The 21868-nt window shown below is 36.4% G+C and overlaps 1 protein-coding gene across 2 annotated transcripts in view; it reads left to right on the top strand.

Annotated features, from left to right (window-relative positions):
- c12.2 (von Willebrand factor A domain-containing protein c12.2) overlaps positions 1-21868 on the top strand; it is a 590945-nt gene that overhangs the window by 269246 nt on the left and 299831 nt on the right. The gene's annotated exons all lie outside the window — the stretch shown is intronic.

Raw genomic sequence — 21868 nt, forward strand, 5'->3', positions numbered from 1 at the left:
GTCTTTCTGTCTTCCTGTCTCTGTCTGCTTGTGTGTCTGTCTCAGAGAGAACCACTCATGAACCAATGAGTATTACACGTTGCAGAATTGTCATGTCTGAACAAATGGAAATGCGTATTACTTGCCAGTCATGCTTATGCCTCATATCAACAAGCACAGAATAGCACTTTGTCTGGTTTTTTTGAGTTATCCTAGGTAATTTATGTTATGTATGATAACTGTACTTATGTGCACCTGTACCTAAGTAAACTTACTTAGATCTTGATTCTGGTCTATGAGTGGCTCTGGGACCAAGACAGGCAGACACAGATACAGAGACAGAGATGGAGATAGAGACAGAGATAGAGAGAGCTAGCTAGTCAGCAGCCAGCCACCCACCCACCCACCCAGAGACAGAGATAGAGAGAGCTAGCTAGTCAGCAGCCAGCCACCCACCCACCCAGCTGGCCGGCTAGCTGAACGCATGATACACATTACAGAATTATTTCTCTTTGCTAGGCATGGGTTGTAAGACATTCTGAAAGGATGAGACTACCGGTGGTATCAAAATTGAAAGGATGTGACATAATTGTTGCACATGGGGTAATTATCTAGGTTTTTGATATTTCCTCAACCACATGTGGTCACATACATCTCTTAACTACTAAACTCAGGGTCATCATCACTTTCCTCTTAGAAGAGGAGTGTTAATATGACATGGCATCAATGAATCCCTGGTGTTTGCCATGCTGTTTGCTCTAGCTGGCATTCAGTTTAACTGGTGCTCCCACAAGGTACTAAGTGGTCCCAGATTTTTTTAATACTGCACACACTGAGTGTTAAGACCCATTTATTCTATATGGCATAGGCCTATCAGGCCTATCGTGCCAAATTTGGAAGCAGGAAAAATAAAACATTAATCTACGTTTGGAGTGCTAGCAGTAAGAACGTAGATCAACATTTGGACAGTTAACCCTTTGAGGCCAAGCCTTAGATCTATGCCTTGTCCAAAGGGTCTCTTATGCTATTAACACCCTTAAGATTCAATCTATTTCATCATTGCTACTTTATTTATTAATACAACATGCTCATCTCCATTATTAGCTAAAATGGAAATGTCTGACCTTGTATTATTATTAGCAAAGAGAAATAACAAATGATCAAGAACTTGCATGTTTCCTCTCATTCACTGGTTTGACTGAACCTTGTTAAGTCATATCTCGACACATTATCAACCATGTTCAGTGCTGTAGTTTAGTAGAATTTACCCTTATTCTAATCCATATTTTCATGACTGTTAGTGAATAACAGTAATTAATTCCCAGCTGCTTAAGACACCTAAGGCACTATTCTAGGTGCTAATCCAGGTACTTAAGTGTTTTATTCTCTGTCTTATTTTATACTTGAAACCATTACTTTTAACTTTGAAATAATCAAGGTGCTAAAGTATTTTATTTTAATTTTCAGTAGCTCCATTATTTTTTTAGATTTAAGTTAACTATCTTAGTTCATAAGTTCATAATTGTTAGTGGTTTAACATCATTGCTTTGGTCTTTTTGTTCTTTAATAATTGTAACAGCTATTTCTCCACTTACCCCTTATGAATGTAAGTATCGATCATGATATCAACCTCTTATTGAACAGCACACATTGTCCAAACAGTAATTGCCATTACTACACTGCTAGTCAGGCTAATACCCTTCTTAGTGTCAGCAAGAACATTACAGTCTTCAACTACAATGTTAGATCATTGAGTAAACACTATGATGACCTCATTGCATTACTTAAGTCTCTAAATGCTACTATAACTTTCATTATACTTGCTGAAACCTGGCTCAGACAAGATCTGACAGACATATTTAGCATATCTGGTTACACAGCCATACATAACTGTAGGCCTGACCAATCAGGAGGTGGCACTGCCATCTATTACTCTGATGAACTAGAATGTGTGAAATCAACTAATGTACGGGACGAAAACGGCAAATATATAATAGCTAAATTCACATCAAGAACACTTAAGAAACCTATAACAGTTGGTGCAGTCTACAGACTACCACACTCAAACACTTACACTTTTAGCAATAACCTTAGAAACATGATAATTGAGTCAGAGTTGAATAAACACCATCTGATACTAGCAGGAGATTTCAACATCAACCTTATCCAAGCAACCGACCCTCCAGTAGTTAATTTCACAAATGCTATGAACAACAGCTTATTGCTACCCACTATAACAAAGCCAACAAGAATCTCTGTCACTAGTGCCTCGTTACTCGACCATATCTGGACGAATGTAATATCCCCTCTACAAGCAGGTATAATCACAGATAACACCACAGACCACTATCCTACCTTTCTCATAACCAACTTATCTAAACTGCCTCAAGAAACAAGAAAGATCTCATTTTGCCTGCATGATAAGAAATCGATAAACAACCTAAAACTAGCTCTAGGTGCCATTGATTGGCAGAGAGCTAAATGACAGTAATAATATCGATAAAGATATCAAAAATTTTTTACATAAGACCCTAAACCCCTACAACAAACATTACCCAATCAAAACAAAACAGATCACAAAAAAGAGGCTAAACAGCCCATGGCTAACTAGAAGTATCCTCAAATCTATTAACAAAAAACACCAAACGAAAAGCATTTCAGATTAGGCTTAATTACTAAAGAATTTACTAAAAGATACACATCAATACTCACAAAACTAATATGTAAATCAAAGCAAATGTATTATGAAAATAGATTTAGTGAAATGAAAGGTGACATGAAAAGTACCTGGCAAACACTCTCCAAAATTTTGGGCTCAAGAAAACTGACTGGAAAAAGAGAGATAGACTTAACTAAACCAGATGAACCTCACATGCAACCTATAGACACGGCCGACAAATTTAATGTCTTCTTCTCTACCGTAAGATCAAAGCTAGCGAGCCAAATTCCTAGCTCAAATACCCATCTGAGTGAGTACCTCACTGACAACTATCCAAACACTCTATTCCTAGCTCCAACTAATCCCACTGAAGTCTCACTCATCATTAAATCATTAAAAAACAAATTAGGTGATCTAGATAACTTGCCGCCATTCATATATAAAAAAGCTGCACCAGAACTGTCGCCCATTATTGCAACAATGTTTAACAAATCTATAGCTTCCTCAACCTTCCCATCCATACTCAAGACAGCAAGGGTCACCCCGATCCACAAAGGTGGAGATCCAACTGATTTGAACAATTACAGACCCAAGATATTTGAAAAAATAATACACAAGCAACTTTACTCCTACCTTACATCCAGCAACATACTTAACCCATGCCAGTTTGGATTTAGACCAAAAAAAAGCACGAATGATGCTATTATACAAATGCTTGACCTAATATACACAGCTGTCGATAAGAATTAATATCCCCTGGGGCTCTTTGTCGACCTAAGAAAAGCGTTTGACACAGTTGACCACAATCTCTCGCACCTCAAACTGAATCATTATGGCATAAGAGGACATTCTCTTGACTACCTAAATTCCTATCTTAACGACAGACACCAGTATGTACATGCAAATGGAGTCAACTCCACTATCCAACCTGTAGCTGTAGGAGTACCCCAAGGTGGTGTCCTAGGCCCACTCCTCTTTCTCATCTACATCAATGATCTCCCCAATGCATCCCAACTCCTCCCACCAGCTCTATTCACAGATGACACTGCATATGTCTACTCCCATTCAGACCCAGCTTTGCTTGAAAACACTGTAAACAATGAACTGCTGAAGATATATGCTTGGATGATGACCAACAAACTCACACTTAACATAGGAAAAACTTACTTCATACTATTTGGCAACAGAACCTCAAATATTCAACTCAACATACTGTTAAATGGTTCCCCTATATCAAGACATACAGAGAGCAAATTTCTAGGTCTTCTCCTTGACTGTAATCTTAAATTTCAGTCCCATACCCATCACATAGCCAAGAAAATTTCCAAATCAGTAGGAATCCTTTCCAAAATAAGCAACTATGTACCACAAACGACTCTCCTTACCTTGTACCACACTCTAATATATCCTTACCTCACCTACGGTATCTATGCCTGGGGCTCAACCACAGCCAACCACCTTAGACCCTTAATAATCCAACAAAAAGCTGTTGTGAGGATGATAACCAGCTCCTGTGCTAGACAGCACACCCCACCACTTTTCAAAAGACTCAACTTGCTAAATATACAAGACATACACTTTTATTATCCCTTTGACTGTCACGGCCGTATATATACGTCTTACGAGGTACCGTGTTTGACGTATATATACTCATAAATTCTAGTGGCTTCAAATCAAGCAGGAGAAAGCTGGTAGGCCCACATGTGAGAGAATGGGTCTGTGTGGTCAGTGTGCACCATATAAAAAAAATCCTGGAGCACGCAGTGCATAATGAGAAAAAAAAAAATCCGACTATTTTTTTTAATTAAAATGCCGAATTTGTGGTCTATTTTCGTATAGTATTTATGGTTGTATTCTCATTTTCTTGGTCTCATTTGATAGAATGGAAAACATATTATAGAAGTAGAGGTGGTTTTGCTTGATTTTACTATAAAAAGAACCTGGAAATGGAGCTCAAATTAGGGAAAATGTTTGATTTTTGCCATTGTTCAAAAGTAAACAAATGATGTCATTGTCCAATAAATGTCCAACTAGCCATTCTAATATGCAGTCATGAACGGGTTGATGTTATTTATACAATTATTACAGTATTGCAGTAGTCTGCATAATAGTAAGTCTTCTATTTTTTGTTTGAATAAAAATTCAAAATAGAAAGCAAGAGTAATATCAGAGGGGCCTGGAGACGTGACTGATGAACAAAGAAAATGTTATTTTAGAGTCAGGAATGTCTGCATTGTTCATTCTGGACCTTATTTTGAAATTGTCATATTTTTTTAATTTTCGTGAAATTGGCCAAATTGCAAATTTCTGACCTCATTATTGGGTAGTTGAAATCGGTAAATGGGCAGTTTCTTGTACTCAATCGACAGAAAAAATGGAGTTCTAAAGAAATAGCTATGCGTTTGGTCGACTGGAACAATAGAATTAGCCGAAAATAGGGCTCAAAGTGGGCGATATCGCCGATTTGTAAATATCGCCGAGGTTGCTAACTTTGCGAGAGCTTAATTCCGTCAGCTTTCCATCAAATTTCGTTTTTTTGGTGTCATTACAATCGGGAAAAGATTCTCTAAAATTTCATAAGAAAAAATAATTTTTTTTGTTTTTTTTAAATTTTGCGACACCAGGAGACACCTCAGGATTGGGGGTTGCAATAGTCAAAGGGTTATTGTGCCTACTACATATACAGAACTTTAAACTCCACTGTAAATCCCCCCTAAAACTACTCCTCAACAGTTACAACAGAATGCACAGTCACAATACAAGGCATAAGGCCCTTTTCAACATCCCTCGAGTAAAACTCTCACTATGCAAGAACGCTATGCACATAAAAGGCCCAAAGATCTGGAACTCGCTACCGGAACAGGTCAAGGATCCCCAGACAACTTATAAATTTAGGACTCTGCTAAAAATCATCTTATCTCACAATATCAACCAAATCAACCAAACATCTACTGACTAGTTTTATTATGTGACCTCCTGGCTTTTAATTCTGCCATTCCATAAAATATTACCACCTGCACCATTTCTTGTAAATTAGATTTTGTACTAAGTATACATAAGATTTATTAAGTCCAAATAAGATTGTAAAACAGCTAACCACTATTCTATGTTTAGTTTTAAGTAATAATTACTAAGTACTATTACCTTATCTAGTTTTAATTAGTTATTATGTATTAGGATTAGTTTGCCCGAAATGCCTCGGCATGATATTGTCTATCTTTGTACTTAGCAAATCAAAATTGTAATTACACGTTGTAACCTTTACAAAGAAATAAACTTATTATTATTATTGCTATCATCATCATCATCATCGTCATATTGGTTCTCTAAGTTATTCCTCTTGTTAACCCTTAATCTATCCAAACGTAGATATGCGTTTGCTCGTGTAGTGCTCCAAGCGTAGATCAACGTTTTACTTTTTCATTCCTTCAAAATTGGGGTGATAGGCCTGAATCGCCTAGACACAGAGAATGGGTCTTAACACTCGGTGTGCACAGTATTAAAAAAAATCTGGGACCACTTAGTACCTTGTGGGAGCACCAGTTCAATTGAGCACCAGCTACAGCAAATAGCATGGCAAACACCAAGAATTCTCTGATGCCTTAACACTCCCCTTTTAAGGGGAAAGTAAAAATAGGTTAGATTAATACATGGGTGGGTGTGAGTTAGACCTGATTAGCTTGTGCTACTAGGTCTGATGCTGTGCTCCTTCCTTCAGTGGATGTGACCTGACTAGGAGGGTCATTGGTCTAAGCTGGGGAGGGTGACATGGGCCAGTAGGCTGGCTGGCTGGCTGGCTGGCTGGTTGGCTGGCTTTGGCTGTCTCTGGTTGTCTGTCTATATCTCTGTCTATCTGTCTGTATCTCTATCTTTCTCTCGCACATGTACACATAAGTACAGTTATTATATAATATATAGTGTAAATTACCTAGGATAACCCAAAAAATTCCAGGCAAAGATAGACAGACTTGACAGATAGATAGACAGACAGACAAACATGTTTGTGTGTAACAGTGAGAACAAATAAGGGAAGGGTTCCCTGAGTGCCCATTTATCAAGTGTCGCTGGGCTGTCAACAGTTTATCGACACTTGTCATAACACCATTCTTCAAGGAGTTTCATATATACTCCAGGCACACACAGGCAGACAGAAAGACAGATAAACAGAGCTAGACATACACAGACAGACAGATAGATATACAGACAGACATATTTGTGTGTAACAGTGAAAACAAATAAAGCAAGGGTTCCCTGAGTGCCCATTTATCAAGTGTCATTGGGTTGTCAACAGTATAGGGACAATTGTCATAACACCATGCTCCAGTGTGTCTAAAACATTTCTGGGACCTGTAAATACTTTGTATATATTTCTAGACAAAAGTAAATGACCCGGGCAGGTGAAAATGTTCACCTGTCAATGTAATTGTGACTATTTGAGTACTATTTCAGTACCTAATATTAGTGTCAGAACAAAGATTGGCTATGAAATCACAAGAACTATTATAAATTGTAATTATCAGAACATAAAAAATATGTAAATTTAAAATGAAAACAAGAAAAAAGGTATATTGGCAACACTTCTGCAAGCGGCAGGAGTCGATGTTGCTGTCAGGTGGGCATCCAGTGCCAGCTTCATGGGCTTATAGCTCAGTAAGTACTGACTCTAATTTTTTTTATCCTTTAACATGTAGAAAAATGTGCTCTTCATTTAATTTTTTTTTTTTTTTCAAAATATTCAGAGCGCTACGCAAGTGAACGTAGATCTACATCTATGTTTGGACAGTTTAAGGGTTAACATCATTTCTCCTGTTCCCACATACACCCTATCCCCTTTGTCCGGTCTGTGTCACGTGACCCAACCCCACCCTACTCCAGCCCTAGTTTGTTAGCTTGGAGTAGTGTGGAATTAACTTCCGTCTAAACCACATCCAGTTGATTATTATATTCCCCTCTAGCCGAGAATACTCCCATAACTGGGACCATGGTGTATTCATTTAGCTGTACTTGGGGTAATTACTTGATAACTCTCTGTGAAGAGGGAGAAACTTCATAAGTGAGAAGTGTTAGTATACAGTAGGGCCCCACTTATATGGCAGGTTAGGCTCCAGGCTACCGCCATAAAGCAGAAATTGCCGTAAAGTGGAACACCCTTTTTTTCCCCTTATAAATGCATACAAATACTAGATAACAAGTTTACACTAACATATATTAAGTTAGCAATAGAACTAGGCATCAAAAAACAATAAAGTACAATACACACATAGTGCACTCATTACTTACCGCAAAATATTTATAGTCTTAACCCTTTGAAGGTCGACAGGCCCTCTCTGAGACTCGTTCTCAGGGTCGGCCAAATTTAAAAAAAAAATAATTTTTTCTTATGAAAAGATAGAGAATCTTTTCCCCGATCATAATGACACCAAAAGTATGAAATTTGATGGAAAACTTACAGAATTATGCTCTTGCGAAGTTAGCGGTCTAGGTGATGTTTACGCATCGGCGATTTTGCCCACTTTGAGTCCCATTTTCAGCCAATTCCACTGTACTAGTCAACAAAAAACATGAATATTTCGCTAGAACTCCATTTTTTCTATCGAATGAGTGCAAGAAACCACCCATTTACCAATTTCAACTATCCAGTACAGTGGTCAGAATTTAGCAATTTTGTCAATTTCACACAAATTTCAAAAGATGCCAATTTCCGAATAGGGTCCAGAATAAACAAGAAAGACATTCCTGGCACTAAAATGACATTTCCTCTGTTCATTAGTCATGTCTCAAGGCCCCTCTTACATTCTTTTGCTTTCCACTTTGAATTTTTATTCTCACAAAAAATAGAAGATTTACTGTTATGCAGACTACTGCATTAGTGTAAAAAATGGTATAAATAATATTGGCGCACTGGCAAAAGAATATTAGACTCACCAGTTGATGTGTATTGGACGCTTGGCATGATTTGTTTACTTTTGAACTTTGGTAAAAATCGAACATTTCTGCTACTTAGAGCTCAATTTCAAGGTACTTTTCATTGTAAAACCAGTCAAAATCATCTCAATTTCTGTAATATGTCTTCCATTCTATAAAATGAGATCAAGAAAACTAGAATACAACAATAAATTCCATACGAAAATACAATGCAAAGTCGCTGTTTTATTCCAAAAAAACGGTCAAACTTTTTTTTTTCTCATTATGCACTGTGTGCTGCAGGATTTTTTTTATACTGTGCACACTGACCACATAGACCCATTCTTTCATATGTAGGCCTACCAGCTTTCTCCCACTAGATTTGAGGGCGCTAGAATTTAGGCATACTAGTATGTCAAAAACCTTGGGTCGTAAGCCGTACTAGTATGGCCGAAACCCTCAAAGGGTTTAATCTAGGGTGAGATGAGTAGTATTTATCGTAAGAAATCAAATGTGGTATGTATGGTAGTCAGCCGGGCTACCATACCAGGCCATTCCACCCACACATATATTCTATGATATTTAAGCATCCCAGAGTGATAAAATGCATATACAGTTTACTCATTACTTACCTTAAAATATTTGTAGTCTTAGTGTAGGGTCAGGGGTGAGTAAACGAGATAAAACGAATAAATGAGAGAGAGAGAGAGAGAGAGAGAGAGAGAGACAGTCAGTACATGTGTTATGTAAACAAACCAGGCGAACGTAAGTTTTGTAAACAAACAAAGTGCACACGTTTGGTTCGTGTACAAGTTACATTGTGTACAAGTTGTCTCTAAATTGATACGGTAGAATAAATAAAGAACACTCCCATTCTCATGTAACAATATTTTTAGAAGAAATGACGCTCTGAGTGAAGGCAGTGGAAATAAAGTCACTCTGACTTTTTTGGGTTATCCTAGGTTCTCTACACATATGCTATTATGTATGATATTCTATGTAACTGTATTTGTGCATACTATATTAGACCATAATGCAATTACTAGTGAGAGACTAGTGCTATTTTTAATTTGTATTTTTATATTATTAGATTAAACCTATTGTACTATAGCTCATTCTAGCTCAAAACATAGACTCCACAAAAATCATTATTAGACCTTAGTGCAATTACAAGTGAGAGTCTTGTTCTTTTTTAATTTGTATTGTTATATTACTAGTTTATACCTAGTTGTACTTTAGTTCATTCCAGCACAACACATAGACAACATCAACTTCATTATGTGTAGTAGTGACTATACTCTATATGACCAAAATACTCTAGCTATATACTTGTCCAAACTTCCTACCACTACACATATCAGTACTAGAAGTCAACACACAACTCAGGATATAAATAACCATAATTTAAACCTAGAAGATGATTGATCACGTTGACCCTGATCTAAACCTCCATAATCTGACACCCAATCAAAACCTATTGGAAAGTAACTGCCTTTACTACACAGCATCACAAGCCAGCACTATCCTAAACAATGCTAAAAGTCTATCAGTACTTAACTACAACATCAGGTCCTTAAGCAAACACTATGATGACCTCCTAGCACTCCTTGAATCACTAAAGATACCCTTCTCCTGCATTATTCTTACTGAGACCTGGCTTAAGCAGGACACAATAGATATCTACCCTCTACCAGGATACACAGCAATTCACAACTGCAGACCAAACCAAGTTGGGGGTGGTATTGCAATCTATTACTCTTACCAATTATCTTGTATTAGCACCAATTGCTTTAGTGATGAATATGGGGAATACATTTTTGCTAATTTTACTGTAAAAAACCTTAAGACGCCTATAACAATCGGTGCCATTTACTGGATACCTCACACAAACATCCCAAATTTCAGTGAGAAATTAAAGTCACTAATAACAAACAGACAAATGAATAAGCACCACCTTCTCTTAGCTGGAGACTTCAACATCAACCTTGGCTTACTAGATGATCAGCCTGCAACTGATTTCATCAACAATATGAACAACACACTTCTCATACCAACAATAACTAAACCAACCAGGCTCACTGAGACAAGTGCAACCATAATAGACCACATATGGACCAATATACTAGCCCCCCTTAAATCAGGGATAATCACAGATAGCACTACAGACCACTACCCTACCTTCCTCCTGACAAACATTAGTTAACCACCACTTGAATACAACAAAGTCTCATTTAGACTCCATGACGAGGCCTCAGTAAGGAAGTTCACAGCTGACCTAGAGACTGTTGACTGGCCTACAGAATTCTCCAAGGCCAATGGTATTGATGACTGGACAGACATTTTTCTTAACAAATTACTTAGACTATACAACAAACATTGTCCTATAAAAACAAAACAGATCACAAACAAATGGCTTGGTTGCCCATGGCTAACCAGCACCATTCTGAAATCCATTGACAAGAAATACCAATATGAAAAGCAATACAGTGGACCCCCGCTTAACGATCACCTCCAAATGCGACCAATTATGTAAGTGTATTTATGTAAGTGCGTTTGTACGTGTATGTTTGGGGGTCTGAAATAGACTAATCTACTTCACAATATTCCTTATGGGAAAAAATTCGGTCAGTACTGGCACCTGAACATACTACTGGAATGAAAAAAGTTCGTTAACCGGGGGTCCACTGTATAGACAAGGCTTAATACACAAAGATATTCTTAAACACTATTCATCAGCTCTCGCCAAAGTAATAAAGAAAGCCAAACAACTATACTACTCCAGTAGATTCACAGACACTAGAGGAGATATAAAAAAGACCTGGAAAACACTCTCTCAGATTCTAGGGACCCACAAACTGAGAAAAACCAAGAATATTGTCCTAACTAAACCTAATGAAACACCACTACATCCCACTGACACAGCTAACAAGATAAACGACTTCTTCTCAACAATAGGATCTAATCTCGCCAGTAAAATCCCACATACCAATGCCCATGCCGTGGACTACCTAGATGGGAATTTCCCTAATTCCTTCTATCTTGTACCAACTGAGCTCACGGAAGTCACTGAGATTATAAAGTCACTTAAAAATAACTTGGGGAATCTGTCTCATGTCCCACCATTACTGTACAAGCGAGCGGCCCATGTCCTTTCGCATGCTATTTCATTACTCTTACACGGGCACGGCAGCGGCAGCAGCGACTTCCAAGCTCCGTACTTTTCTCCAACTACCAGAGCTACCAATGCTCCTATGATGACCTAGTTACAAGCAAAACTGCACTACCCAAAGTAGCACCCAGAATGACCAAAGATTACCAACAGTGAAACCTACAAATCGAAAATAAGAGAGATCAAAGGAAGACTGCACACAAACCGAAAGCAACACCCCGCTGCCAGCCGAACAACGTAACCCTAAGCTTTGTATACTGCAACTTCTTCTTAACAGCAACAATTCCTGTAGTATTATGAGGCGCAATCTAAGAGGAAACAGCACCAAGGCCAGCAAGAAAACACCGAAAAATCAACTATTCAACAAGTGTAGTCAGGAGGACGCCGGCCCAGCAACCACCCCACTCACCACAACTCAAGGCGACACCACAACAATAACAACAAACATGGCTGCCGCCAGCCCATCCTCCCCTCTCTTCCCCGGATTCAACCTACCAAGTAGTCTCTCAGGTATGACAAACGATCCAGATACCCTAAAGACATGCATCTCCACCTTAGTTATTGAAAATATGAATCTTCGAGAGACGCTAACAAAACAAGACACCAGGATGACACAACTCGAAAACAAAATCCTCAGTCTTGAACAAAAGTTATCAACACCTGGAATGACTAACTGTGACAAGACCATCCAAACAGTCATAGATAGCCATACCCAACAAATAATCTCTCTTAATACAAAGGTTGAAGAAGCAGTAAAACAATGGAAGAACAACTTAGATAACCAGTTCAGTGACTACTTTGCTCTCCAAGAAGATAAAACTGAGCAAGATAAACTATCGGACGCAGTAATAGTTAACAGTCCACTTTTTCCCAGTGATATGAACCAAACAAACAGTAAAGAAATTACTCTGCAGATCATAAAGGACCAAACTAGTGTTATTGTACCAGAGTCTGAAATAAAAGAAGCCAGGTTACTAGGATCCCATGGTAGAAAAAGTGTTATGCTTAGATTCCACTCACATGATAGGAAAAAAGACTTAATTATTGCATCTATTAAAGTAAAGAAAGAGGTATACATAAACGAGTGTCTTACCAAAAAACGTCAGAACCTCCTGTATAGAGTCAGAAAACTTAAGCGAGAGAATAATGACACAATACACCAATGCTTCACACGGGATGGGAAAATTCTAGTTAGGAAAACAAATGTAGGTCAACTGTACACAATCACGAACGAGAATGATCTATCACGATTTCTCAGGGATACTAATCTTACAGAGAATAACTAAACAATGTCCAACTTAAAAGCCTACGTAGTGTAGTGTATGTTTTGCTCCATTATTGTTCAAATTTCATTGTACAATCTCTTAGTAATTAAATATTCAACTACCTCATTTTGTAATTTTACTAGTAAGCATAAATCACCTTATGTGATTTTCTTATTTACTATTGTTCGCTTGAACACTAGCTGAATTGATACTTTCTCTGTCCATATTACTACCTCTTATTTTTTTAAATACTATCAATTGATATTACTTACTAAAATTAATAAATATAATTTTTACTAAAATTTCTATTTACTCTTAACATTTTTGACATTAAATAACCATTACTTGTCTAATTACCTTTACCTGTTTTAATACCACATTTACTATCCTAGATTACTCTTAATTACCTTGTACTGCCATATAACCTCAAGTATAACTACCAGTGCAATATTGAATGAAATAAACATTACTTTTTCACTTTTTTGTAATCATTATTACTTACTAAAATTTTATTAAACACCATATTTACTACCAGTCAATTTTACTTTTGTACATTAAACATTATTTTATACTTCCCATAACATTTTGTTGCCAAATTTTCAAGTTTTTATATTCAACCCCAACCTTTGTATTATCCTTTGTACCTGTGTACCTGGGTACCTGTCTACCATCTTACTATCATATTATAACCAAGACATTACCATTGTGATTTTTTACTATTATTCTTTTGTACTTTAATTGTGAATTTTATTTTGTCAATTTAAATCTATAGTTATAATCTTGATCTTGTCAACAACCTATACCAGACTCTAGTGCTATTGCAAGTACCATTTCAAATTGTATTTTTATATTATAAGTTTATATTATAATTCCTACCATCTGTCCATTTAACTTTGCTTACCATTACTTAATTTTAGTCCCTTATATATTTTCTCCTTTATTTTAGCTTTATATAACTATCCTAGTTTATATATCCACTACTGTTAAAATAATCAAGGTGCTATTCTCAGGTGCTAAAGTAGAATAAGCTCATAATATTGCCATTATATTCCAAAGCTCATTTATTTGATTACCACTTTGTTGTTCACCACAACCTATATTAGTCCCTTTTTATTAAAATTTTAAACTATAATTCTAACTTTAAAAAATTACCTTTATAGTACTACCTACTATCATATTCCCAAGCACTATTATATGATCATCACTTTATTTGTATTAGTCCCTTAGCTCATTATTTTACATTTGTTAAATAATTCAGGTGCTCTTTTTTAGCTTAAGACTATTTACTTTGTTTTATACTTAATTCTAACTATAGATTCACTACAAATCTTATGATTACAAGCATTGATCCTGATACCAACCTCTTATTTAATGACTTAAATGAATCAAACAGTTACTGTAATTACTACACTGCAGAACAATCAAAGGCACTTCTCAGTGCCAACAACAACATAACTATCTTTAACTACAATATCAGATCTTTAAGCAAGCATTACGATGACCTCATAGCATTACTAAATTCCTTACATGCCAATATGTCCATCATTACACTAACTGAAACCTGGCTAAAGCCTGATAGTACAGATGTCTATGCCATTCCTGGTTACACAGCCATACACAACTGTAGGCCAGACCAACAAGGGGGTGGCACAGCCATATACTACTCAGACCAACTAGAATGTATCACTAATACTTGCACAAGGGATGAACATGGGGAATATATAATAGCTAAATTCAAATCCAAATACCTACAAAAACCTCTCACATTGATAAACATCTACAGAGTTCCACAGTCAAACATTAGCCAATTTAGTCAAAATCTAGGAAGTATGATAACTGATGCACGCATGAACAAAGATCACTTACTACTCTCAGGTGACTTCAATATAAATCTCCTGCAAGACCAGGACCCACACGTTACTGAATTCACAAACACAATGAGTAACTGTATGTTACTACCAACAGTAACAAAACCTACAAGAGTTACAGAGACTAGTGTTTCCCTACTTGACCACATCTGGACCAACACCATATCCCCTTTAAAATCAGGCATAATTACAGATAATACCACAGACCACTACCCTACTTTCCTCATAACAACTCTTGGTAAACTACCCCAAGACACTACTAAAGTTACCTTCAGACTTCACAATGAGGCAGCCATTAATAACTTCACAACAGCATTAGCAAACATTGATTGGCACACTGAGCTAGAAATCTATACAGATATTGACGAATGTATTAATAATTTTCTAAAAAAGACCCAATACCTCTATAACAAGCACTGCCCTAAAAAAACTAAACACATGACAGCAAAGAGACTGAACAGTCCCTGGCTAACACCCAGCATTCTCAAATCCATAAATACAAAACACCAATATGAAAAACAGTACAGAATGGGTCACATAACCAGAGACCAAACAAAACGTTACTCGTCAATCCTAACCAGCCTGATAAGAAGGGCAAAAAAATTGTATTATGAGAACAGATTATCCAACTTACGAGGTGATATAAAAAAGACCTGGAAAACCCTATCAGAAATTCTGGGAACAAAAAAGATATCACGAAATAGTGAAATAAAATTAGCAAAATCAGATGAACCCCAACTCCCACCAACAGAAACGGCAAACAGACTCAATGATTTCTTCTCCACTATAGGACAAAACCTTGCCAATAAAATCCCAAGCTCAGATACCCCACCAAATGACTACCTCACCGGCAACTACCCGAACACACTGTTCCTAGCTCCGACTAACCCATACGAAGTCTCCCTTATTATCAATGCACTAAAAAACAAGGCAGGAGATTTAAGTACCTTACCACCCTTTATATACAAAAAAGTGTCACAAGTGCTATCTCCAATCATTGCAACACTCTTTAACAAATCCATTGAATCCTCCACCTTCCCTACAGTACTCAAAATAGCAAGGGTCACCCCGATCCACAAAGGAGGAGACCAAACAGAGTTGAATAACTATAGGCCAATATCCAACTTACACCCTCTCTCAAAAATCTTCGAAAAATTAATTCATAAACGAATCTACTCCTACCTTATCTCCCAAAACATACTCAACCCCTGCCAATTTGGATTCAGGCCTAATAAAAATACTAATGATGCTATTATACACATGCTAGAACATATATACACTGCAATAGAGAAAAAAGAACTCCCACTGGGGATCTTCATTGACTTACGTAAAGCTTTTGATACAGTTGACCATGACTTGCTCCACGTAAAATTGTCACACTATGGTATAAGAGGGCACTCCCTCAACTACCTCAAGTCATACCTCAGCAACAGAAGCCAATATGTGTACGCAAATGGGGCAAACTCTTCTGCGCAACCAATTACAGTTGGTGTCCCACAGGGAAGTGTCCTTGGCCCTCTTCTCTTTCTCCTATACATAAATGACCTTCCAAATGCTTCGCAATTACTCAAACCCACACTATTTGCAGATGACACTACATACGTCTTCTCTCACCCGAGCCCAGTCACACTAGCCAATACTGTAAATACCGAATTACAGAAAATATCTACCTGGATGAGGACTAACAAACTTACACTAAACATTGACAAAACCTACTTCATTCAGTTTGGTAACAGAGCTACAGATGTCCCTCTTAACATAATGATAAACGGATCACCTATCACAAAGCTAACAGAGGGAAAATTCTTAGGAATCCACCTTGATAATAGACTCAAATTTCATACACATATACAACAAATTTCTAAGAAAATTTCCAAGACTGTAGGCATACTATCGAAGATACGGTACTATGTTCCACAGTCAGCCCTCCTGGCCCTATATCACTCTCTTATTTACCCCTATCTCACCTATGGAATTTGTGCATGGGGCTCAACAACAATTAACCATCTCAGACCACTAATTACCCAACAAAAGGCTGCAGTTAGAATGATAACAAATTCTCACTACAGGCAGCACACTCCACCAATATTCAATACACTAAACCTACTCACCATACAAAACATCCATACTTATTACTGCACCTATTACATACATAGAACACTTAACTCTGATATTAACCCTCCCCTCAAACATCTCCTTGCCAACCTCAACAGAACACATGACCATAACACAAGGCACAGATCACTCTTTGATGTTCCTCGTGTTCATCTCACACTATGCAAAAACTCAATGCACATAAAAGGCCCTAAAATCTGGAATTCATTACCTGTAAATATAAAAGAAACACTACCTGTTTATAAATTCAAGTCTCTACTCAAAGATCACTTACTCACCCAAAACCAAATAAATACTGAATAACTGAACCTTATAAATTGTATATCTTAAATGTTTCTCACAATTATATCACATAAATGTTAAACCTAAAACCGAATCTAACTTTATTATTTTTAAATACACTACCTTACAGAATCCTTCATATGACCTGTCTTTGTAATACTCACTTGTGCTTTATAGTAATCTGTTTGCATTAATGTTTTATCACTGACTTCATCATTGCTTAGTTAATCTTAAGTTAATTTTAAGCCAGCCCGTAATGCTATGCATAGTATAAGTGGCTTTGGCATACTGCTCTTATCTGTATTTTTTTTTTGTACCTCTGTATGTGTGCACAAATTTATAATAAATAAATAAATAAATAAATAAACAAGTCACTAGAGACTAGCACCTTCCCGAAACTACTCAAGATGGCAAGGGTTACACGAATACACAAAGGTGGTGACCCTACAGACTTAAACAACTATAGGCCAATATCTAACTTACCATTGCTATCCAAAATCTTTGAGAAACTCGTGCACAGGAGACTGTATTCATTTATAACAGTTCAAAACATACTCAACCCCTGCCAATTTGGATTCAGGAAAAATAAAAGCACTAATGATGCAATCATAAAAATGCTAGATCTGCTTTACACAGCATTGGAAAATAAGGAATATCCACTAGGAATTTTTATTGACCTAAGAAAAGCTTTTGACACAGTAGACCACGACATCCTACTCCACAAACTTGATCATTATGGTATAAGAGGCCATGCGCTTGCTTATTTCAAATCTTACATTACTAATAGGTATCAGTATGTCACCATTAAAGACACAGCATCAGCAACACGGCCACTTGATACTGGAGTTCTGCAGGGAAGTGTCCTTGGTCCCCTGCTCTTCCTCATATACATCAATGACCTTCCAAACGTATCCCAACACCTGAAACCCATTCTCTTTGCTGACGACACGACTTATGTCATCTCTCACCCTAATTTTGCCACCCTCAACACCACTGTTAATGAGGAGCTGATCAAAATATCGACTTGGATGACAGCCAATAAACTTACGCTTAACACTGACAAAACCTACTATATTATGTTTGGTAGCAGAGCAGGAGATGCACAAATTAACATTAAGATTGACAACACTCTAATTACCAGAAATAATGGGGGCAAATTCCTAGGCTTATACCTTGACAACAACCTGAATTTCAGCACCCATATCCAGCATATAACCAAAAAAGTATCCAAAACGGTTGGGATCCTCTCCAAGATAAGATACTACGTGCCGCAAAATGCCCTTCTCACACTATACCACTCACTTATTTATCCATACCTCACCTATGCTATTTGTGCTTGGGGATCAACTGCAGCAACACACCTAAAGCCAATAATAACCCAACAAAAAGCTGCAGTAAGAATAATCACTAAATCCCATCCCCACTCTTCATAGACCTAAACTTACTCCCTGTTCAGTACATCCACACTTACTACTGTGCAATCTACATCTACAGGGCCTTAAACTCTAATATCAACCTTGACCTAAAACGCTTTCTTGATAGTTGTGACAGAACCCACAGGCTTAACACCAGACACAAACATCTCTACGACATTCCCCGTGTCCGACTAAACCTTTACAAAAATTCAATGTATGTCAAAGGCCCTAAAATTTGGAATACCCTACCTGAGAACTCTAGAACTGCAGACACATTCATCACCTTCAAAACTACCATTAGAAAACATCTTATCTCCCTGATACACCCCGTCAACTAACTACACGAATACCACCTGGTGGTTCACACTTACACTCACTGACTCATTTGACCATAAACAGAAATATTAATCTCAATATTAAATTAATGAATCCTGTGATACTCCAATACTGAATCTATGTACTGTGCCAAAACAAAAGCATTCACATTGCTAAACTCACAAACTAGTATTTAGTCACTTAGCCATAATACCAACTTACCTCATAATTTGTAATATTTTACAATTAAGAATAAAACTAAGTCTGCCCGAAATGCCTAGCCATGCTAAGCGTTTTAGTGGTACACTCTGTAATCACTATTTTACTACATGTAAACCACACAATAACCAAATTTCTGTAAACTCAGCATTGTAATCCTTATAGAGAATAAACTTTGAATTTGAATTTGAATACCTGAATAAACTTACATACATACAAAAGGAATAATTTTCTACAGTTACCCCCAGTAACACATTTTCTCTTACGTTAGACTAGAGAAAATGTTATTCTTGCCATCACTTGTACAAGTTATCTGGCAACCACATCTCATGTTTATGTTTATTTATTCTATTGTGGGGTGTATTTATCATCTTTATATGTTATGTATCATGTTTATTATATAATTTTGAAAAAATATCATGGATGGATTAATGAAAATGTGTATATTAATGTAATATACAACATTTAATGAGACTCGGTGATTATTATTATCATTTTTAATATGGCATCATTTGTGCAAGTCGTCTGCTACCACATCTCATATTTATGTTTATTTATTCTACTGTGGGGTGTATTTATCATCTTTATATGTTATGCATCGTGTTTATTATATAATTTTGAAAAAATATCATAGATGGATTAATGAAAATATGTATATTAATGTAATATACGACTAATGAGACTCAATGATTATTATCATCATTACTAATATGACGTCTCGAGATATAAGACACTCTTACTGATTTTAATGTGTACCTGCACACCAGCACAGTACGTAAGTTTATTTAGGTAAAGGTATACATAAGTATAACTATCAGGGATATATAAAATATGAAATAACTTTTAAAAACACTGGAAATTTTGTTGTTTCCAGACATAATGGAGAGACTTAGTGCTTGGATCTCACAGAGAATGTAAACAAACTGGGTGGGGCATGGTGACCGTATTAGGAAGTCAGGTGGGGGGAGCCGTATAATGAGTTTTGGTCATAATTTGAAATGACCGTATTAGCGGAACGCCGTAAAGCGAAATGCCATAAAGCGGGTCCCTACTGTATATATATTACAGCTTTTGTAAGATGGCTCTATGACCGCTTGTTATTTGACAAGAATAAAGAAGATTGTATAAAGGAATAATTATTATTTAAGGATTCACGGAATAATATGCTCCTTGTTATAGAAAACCTTGAATATGTACAGAAATACATATTTGCTAATGAATTTCTTTCATTAAAAGTTAGGTTTTTAGTGGATCTTTAGTTTCTATCCCCAACTCTTTGCCAGAATTTGTTATGCCACTATACCAGGAAACAAGAACTATACTACTAACCTACTAGTATTAAGTAAGTAAGTAAGTAAGTAAGTTTATTCAGGTATACACAAATACAGTTACATAGAATTATCATACATAGCAGCATATGTGTAGAGAACCTAGGATAACCCAAAAAAGTCAGACAGAGTGACTTATTTCCATTGGGGTCCTTTTACCTTATTATTATAATATAAAGGTTATAATATTTTCTTATTATTCTACAATGAAGATAACATCTTATTATCATACTAAAAAGCCTATCTACTACACCAAGGTCATTAAGACTATCTACAATACGAGGGTCATTACTAGGAATATGGAAAAATTTACACGTATGTTGGCTAAAAAATAGAAAATCATTCCCCTCCCTTTCTGTAGCTACATTCATCAGACACCTTTTGGCACTCTTCTTGAACTGGTTCATGCTATGACTGGCTTTGACATGTGCGGGCAGTCTGTTCCATTCCTTTATTGCTGTATTAGTTAAAAGCCATAACAGGGTCAAAGAATTTAAAAAAAAAAAATTATTTTTTCTTATGAAATGGTAGAGATTCTTTTTCTGAAGGTAATGAAACAAAAAGTATGAAATTTGAAAAAAATTGGCAAAATTATGCTCTTGCAAATTTTGCTGCATCAGCGATATTTACTTATCGGCGATTTTGCTGAATTTGACTACCACTTTAGGCCATTTACATTGTTCCAGTCGACCAAATTCTTAGCTATTTCACTAGTATTACTTCTAATTTATCAATTGAGCACAAGAAATTACCCAGTCAACTGTTTCAACTACCCAATAAATTGATTGGAAATTGGTAATTTAGCCACTTTAACACAAAGTTCAAAATATTTCAATTTCAAAATAGGGTCCAGAATCAACAATGCAGGCATTTCTGGCACTAAACTAACATTTCCTCTGTTTATTAGTTACATTTCCAGGCTTTACAAATGAATTCCATTTTGATTTTTTATTCACATAATGAATTTTTATTCAGGCCAAAAAATAGAAGATTTACTGTTATGCAATACTGTAATAATTGTATAAATAATATCAGCGCATTCATGAACGCACATTAGACCCATCAGCTGATGTGTATTAGATGTATGACATCATTTGTTTACTCTTGAACATCGACAAAAATCGAACATTTGAGCTCATATTCAAGTATTAAAACCAATCAAAATCATCTCTATTTCTATAATAAATCTTCCATTCTATCAAATGAGACCAAGAAACCATTAATACAGTTAAAAAACACATGAAAAAACACCACAAAGTCACTGTTTTAATCCAGAAATACGGTCGCATTTTTTTTTCTCATTATACACTGCGTGCTGCAGGATTTGTATTATGTAGTGCACACTTACCA

Source organism: Cherax quadricarinatus, chromosome 15, assembly GCF_038502225.1.
Source record: "Cherax quadricarinatus isolate ZL_2023a chromosome 15, ASM3850222v1, whole genome shotgun sequence".
Lineage (NCBI taxonomy): Eukaryota > Metazoa > Arthropoda > Malacostraca > Decapoda > Parastacidae > Cherax > Cherax quadricarinatus.